At 39.7% G+C, this 4,955-nt stretch overlaps 1 non-coding gene across 1 annotated transcript; it reads right to left on the bottom strand.

The window, feature by feature from the left end:
* Positions 1-4,462: 4,462 nt before the first annotated feature.
* LOC141663174 (small nucleolar RNA R71) lies at positions 4,463-4,569 on the bottom strand. Its single transcript, XR_012551257.1, has one exon. It is a non-coding gene; the product is annotated as a small nucleolar RNA R71 (small nucleolar RNA).
* Positions 4,570-4,955: the final 386 nt, after the last annotated feature.

Below are 4,955 nucleotides of genomic sequence, written 5' to 3'. Positions count from 1 at the left end.
CCCTATGAGGGAGGAGCCTGTTCCCCCCTCTACTGCTACTGATGGGGGAAACGATGATGATGATTTGTTTAAGGATTTAGATTAGTTTCCTTTTCTTATTGGCCCATCGTGGCTTTTTATGTATTAACTTATTTGTATTTGGAACTTATTACCCTTCGGGGTTTATTTATGCTATTTCCTTTTTCATAACCTTCCCTATAAGTTTTTCAGCACTTTTTAAGTGTTGTACTTTTAAGGAGGATGATTAATAAGTTGAACTACTCAGTTCTAAGAGTAGTGCAACGAGCACTTTTTATAATAAAAGAATTCTTGAAGCCTTCTTCCTTTTGTGATCAAAATCATGATCACATAAAATATTATCACAACATGGATATCCAAAGATTGAAATCATTCCAACTCAGTAATATATAGTCTGGTTTTCCAAAACCTTATATAGCATAGGTTCAACCCTTAACAGTCACGAACTAAAATGCAAATCCTACTAAAATCTAAAATCCTGCGCAAGCAAAGCTTCCAGGTGCTTTTGAACCTTATTACCACTATAGTAAGTATAATCTATAGGTAGTAAACTTTCAAGTTTTGAGCATGCCAAGTACGGGGTATTTCTTCTCCATCCATGGTTTCCAGCTTGTAAGATCCCCTTCCCTGAACGCTCTTAATCTTGTATGGCCCTTGCCAATTTGGAGAGAGCTTTCCTTTCTTCCCTACACCAGAGGCTTCTACCTTCCTTAGGACCAAATTTCCTTGCTTGAAAAATCTCTATTTTACCCTCAGGTTATAATAAAATGAGGCTTTCTTCTGACATTCCACTATCTTTACGTGCGCCGCATCCCGTACTTCATCTATTAAATCCAGGGCTAATCTTTTCCCTTCCTCATTTTCCTCAGCATTAAAAGCTTGGATTCGGGGAGATGAGTGCAATATTTCTACACGAGCAACTGCTTCTGCCCCATAAGCTAACATGAAGGGAGTAGCCCCGGTAGTGACTCTACAAGTAGTTCCGTAAGCCCAAAGTATTGGGATAGAAAACTAGGGTGTATTAATTACTATATTTATTACTAAGGTTCGGGAGCTCAAGGCCTTTAATGGCTGCTATCGTGTTTCGTAGCTTAACTCTGCCTTTACGAGATGCCTACGTATCTATGGGAATTAGAGAATCAAGCCAAAATATAGTTCTGAGTGATAGGGTGAGTCCCTTTATATAGATATTGAGAGTCCTTGAATTGGACTAGGAATAAGAGACTTGTTGATCAAGTTCTTAGACTTTGGATAGACTTTGAAATCCTAGAATAGAGGAATCAGATTCCTAGTTGGTGTAGGTGCCTTGAAGCTATCTTTTATAGAATTACATCATCGTTAGGACTCATTTAATGAGCTGTTAATCCCCCTATTTATTAATTACGAAATTAATAAATAATCAGGGCTTTGGGCCTCATTAATTGGGCTTCGTTATTGGACCGTATCAGGTCTAATCAATTCAACATTAATTATACTTCTAGGCTAATTTTAGGCCCATATCAAGTTTCAAAAATTTTTACATTTGGAGCAATTAATTTTTTTATTCGTAGGTAAGCATGTAATGTACTATCTAGCATGTTTTTAATAAGTGCAAAAATATAGAAATCCATTTCTTAATAACTGCTAGATATTTACCATAGGGTCTCCCAGATTATATCTTGGGGATAAAATAACTATCTGAGTTCATACATGACCTGAATATAATACATCACCACTTGTCCTGAATACTGAAATACAAATACATAAGTCGGCTACCCTGAAGGGCTAGGAATGCTATCTACCACTAGCTATCCTAACAAAATTGGTGACAAGTCACCCAGCCCTTTACAAGGTCCATAAATAGTCGCTGTCCTCTCGGTCACTGTCACTGCGTGTGAGGTCTCGAACCCTCCTCGTCGCTCCTGCCAATATTAGCTCTGCAGGAACTACTGAAATATATCCTCCCATTGCTGTCATCCTTATCTGTACCCTGGTACGGAGCTCAATCCCATCAATCTTCCTGCGAGCTATGGCTGGGAAAGCAGCTCTAAAGTCCCCTGGGTATCCTAGCCTAATGGCTCTCTCGGCGGTAAACCCTTGTCATAGCTCCACAATGCGGGGAGAGGCCGCGGTGATCTCAGTGTTAAGTTAAGCCACTATCCAGTCATGCACTGCTACATGTATGCTCGCTGGGGGTGGTAGAGGTGAATCTGGGTCACTAGAGGATATGTCATGAACCTCATAGGTCTATGCATCCATCTCGTCATCCTCGTCCTCATCAGTGTAGGGCAAAGGGCTCAGTATCCTTGATTGAGGTGTAGGAGGGTGAACGGTCGGGAGTGGGTACATATATATGTTTGTCCAGTCTACGCCATCGCCCTGAGGCATCTCAACATTATCAGTTATGGGGGCACGGAAAACAGTCCCCTCCTCTGGGGGATCCTTAGTAGGGTCATCATCTGAATCATCAATGGGTGGACCTCCGGCTCGGGAGTGATAAGTGATTTTATATCCACTTGGAATGCTTTATTACAAGCTTAAATTGGCGTTTTGGACTCAAGTTGTTGGTATTTTGATGTTTTTTTATGTTATTGCATTTCAGGTATCAGTTAAATGAAGAAAGGAGCTTTTAAAGGAAATATGATAAAAAGTGATCAGATTTGGAATCCAAGGCCATTTTCAAGTTGTAGAGAATCTCGTTAGTTTCGCGTGTGCAGTTGAATCGCCTAATTCTGACGAGTAGAACTCAAGTTATGGCTAAAACAAGATTCATCAGAATTTTTTCCAGAAGCTGTCTGAGCTGAGCGGCCGCCCAGAGAGCTGAGCGCCCGCTCAAGGCGCGGCTGGTCGCTGATTTCGCTGAAAAAGCCTTTTTTGAGTGGAATTTGACGATTTTAAGGGTCCAGGTCCACTAGGGGCGTATATATACTTAAAAAAGGGTTTTCATCATCCGAAAAGATTGGGATACCATGGAGAAGACCAAGAAGCACAGAACAACTCTGAAAAAGAAGATCTTGTTTTCAACTTGTGATTCTTTGAATTAGTTGTAACTTTGGATGCTCGTTTTCTTTCTTGTTGAACCTAGATCTCGTTTATTCGTACTTTAATTATTATTCAGTTTATTAAGACCTTGTTTTATACCATGCTTTCATTGGAACCCATGGTGATGGTAAGTTCAATCATGGGCTAATCGTTATCATGGGATTCTAGCGGATTTACTTATGGATTTTAATAGTTAATTGTTTTGATATCTTGGTGTGTGGTGATTGATATCCTAGTATTGGTTGTGCTTATTCGTCTTATATGCGTAGCTAACATATAAGATAGCGTGTTAATCTCTATTGAAGTGACAGTGAATATAGAGGTTTAGAACTTGCCATGCTAGAATAGGTTCATGTATTGTATGCATGATTCGTAGGTAACTCTAACCGTTTTACTTGCCCTATGTAATCAAGATAGATAACTTGTGCTTCAACCGTTATGTTGTCAAATTCTATAGACATATAGGGTCTCAATATAATTGGTGCCTATTCAACTTCTATCTCTTTTGTGGATGTCTGGTAGAATGGTACTCGTGCAACGAAAGTTGGCGTTTATCAGTTTCGTGTTATCTGATTAGTGTCATCACCATCACATGCTAAGGTTAATAACAATGACTTTGAATGAAGTATTTAATGAAGTTAGGATCCCATGTTTGTCATATATAGTAATTCAACCTCAATTCTCTTAGTTAATGTTAATTAGTATAATCTCTTAGTTTAATAAAAACCCAATTTTTTATTTGTCTTAGCATTAAGCAATAACCATACATTGTTGCATAGGTGCATAAATTGAACTTAACCTAAACCAGTCTCTGTGGGAACGAATCTGATTTATATCTTATACTACTTGCGAACGCATATACTTACGTGAATATTAGCGCGTGTTTTTCGCCCTAACAAGTTTTTGGCGCCGCTGCCGGGGACTTGGTGTTAATTTTTAATTTATATGCTTGTCATCAGTGGTGGTTAAAGTTCACTGACTCAGATTCTTTTACTTTCACGGTTTATTTGTTTGTGTTTCAGGTACTCATTACAATGGGAGATCCATCAGCACGAACGAGAGCCTTGATGGATTTTTCTCAACCCAAGATCAATGACATTCAATCTAGCATTATCAGGCCAGCTATCACAGCTAATACCTTTGAGATCAAGCCTGGCATAATTAAATGGGTACAGACTTTAGTCCAGTTTGGGGGTTCTCCAACGTAAGATCCCCATACACACATTAGGGATTTATAGAGATCTGCGACACCTTCAGGTTCAATGGTGTTTCTGAAGATGCTGTGAAGCTGAGACTGTTCCCATTCTCTCTGAGGGACAAGGCTAAGAGCTGGTTATACTCTCTATGAGCTAGTTCGATTACTACTTGGGAAGATCTTGCTCAGAAGTTTCTTACTAAATTCTTCCCTATGGCGAAGACAGCTGCAATCAGGAATGCTTTTACTCAATTTGCGCAGCAATGAGGAGAATCTTTATATGAAGCCTGAGAGCGCTACAAGGGGATGCTTAGGAAGTGTCCTCATCATGGAATGCCTGGTTGGATGATCATCAATTGTTTTTACAATGGGTTGGGAGCACAGTCCAGACCTATGCTCAATGCAGCAGCAGGTGGAACATTATGGGAAAAGAGCTATGAGGAAGCTTATGATCTAATTGAACTGATGGTTGCTAATGAATATCAGTATCCAGCCCAGAGATTGCCACAGAGCAAGGTAGCAGGAGTTCTTGAGGTGGATACAGCTATGGCTATCACTGCTCAACTAAAGGCGTTGTCTATGAAAATCGATTCTCTGGCTAACTGTGGTGTTAAGCAAATAATTAGTGTTTGTGAGATGTGTGCAGGTCCGCATGTGACAGAGTAATGTGCTATATCTAGTGAATCAGCTTAGTTTGTGAGCAACTTTCAGAGATTGTAGC

The sequence above is a fragment of the Apium graveolens genome, chromosome 5 (genome assembly GCF_009905375.1).
Source record: "Apium graveolens cultivar Ventura chromosome 5, ASM990537v1, whole genome shotgun sequence".
In the NCBI taxonomy this organism is placed as follows: Eukaryota; Viridiplantae; Streptophyta; class Magnoliopsida; order Apiales; family Apiaceae; genus Apium; species Apium graveolens.
Note: the sequence above shows the minus strand (reverse complement) of the source record. Positions and strands in the feature narration are given on the sequence as shown.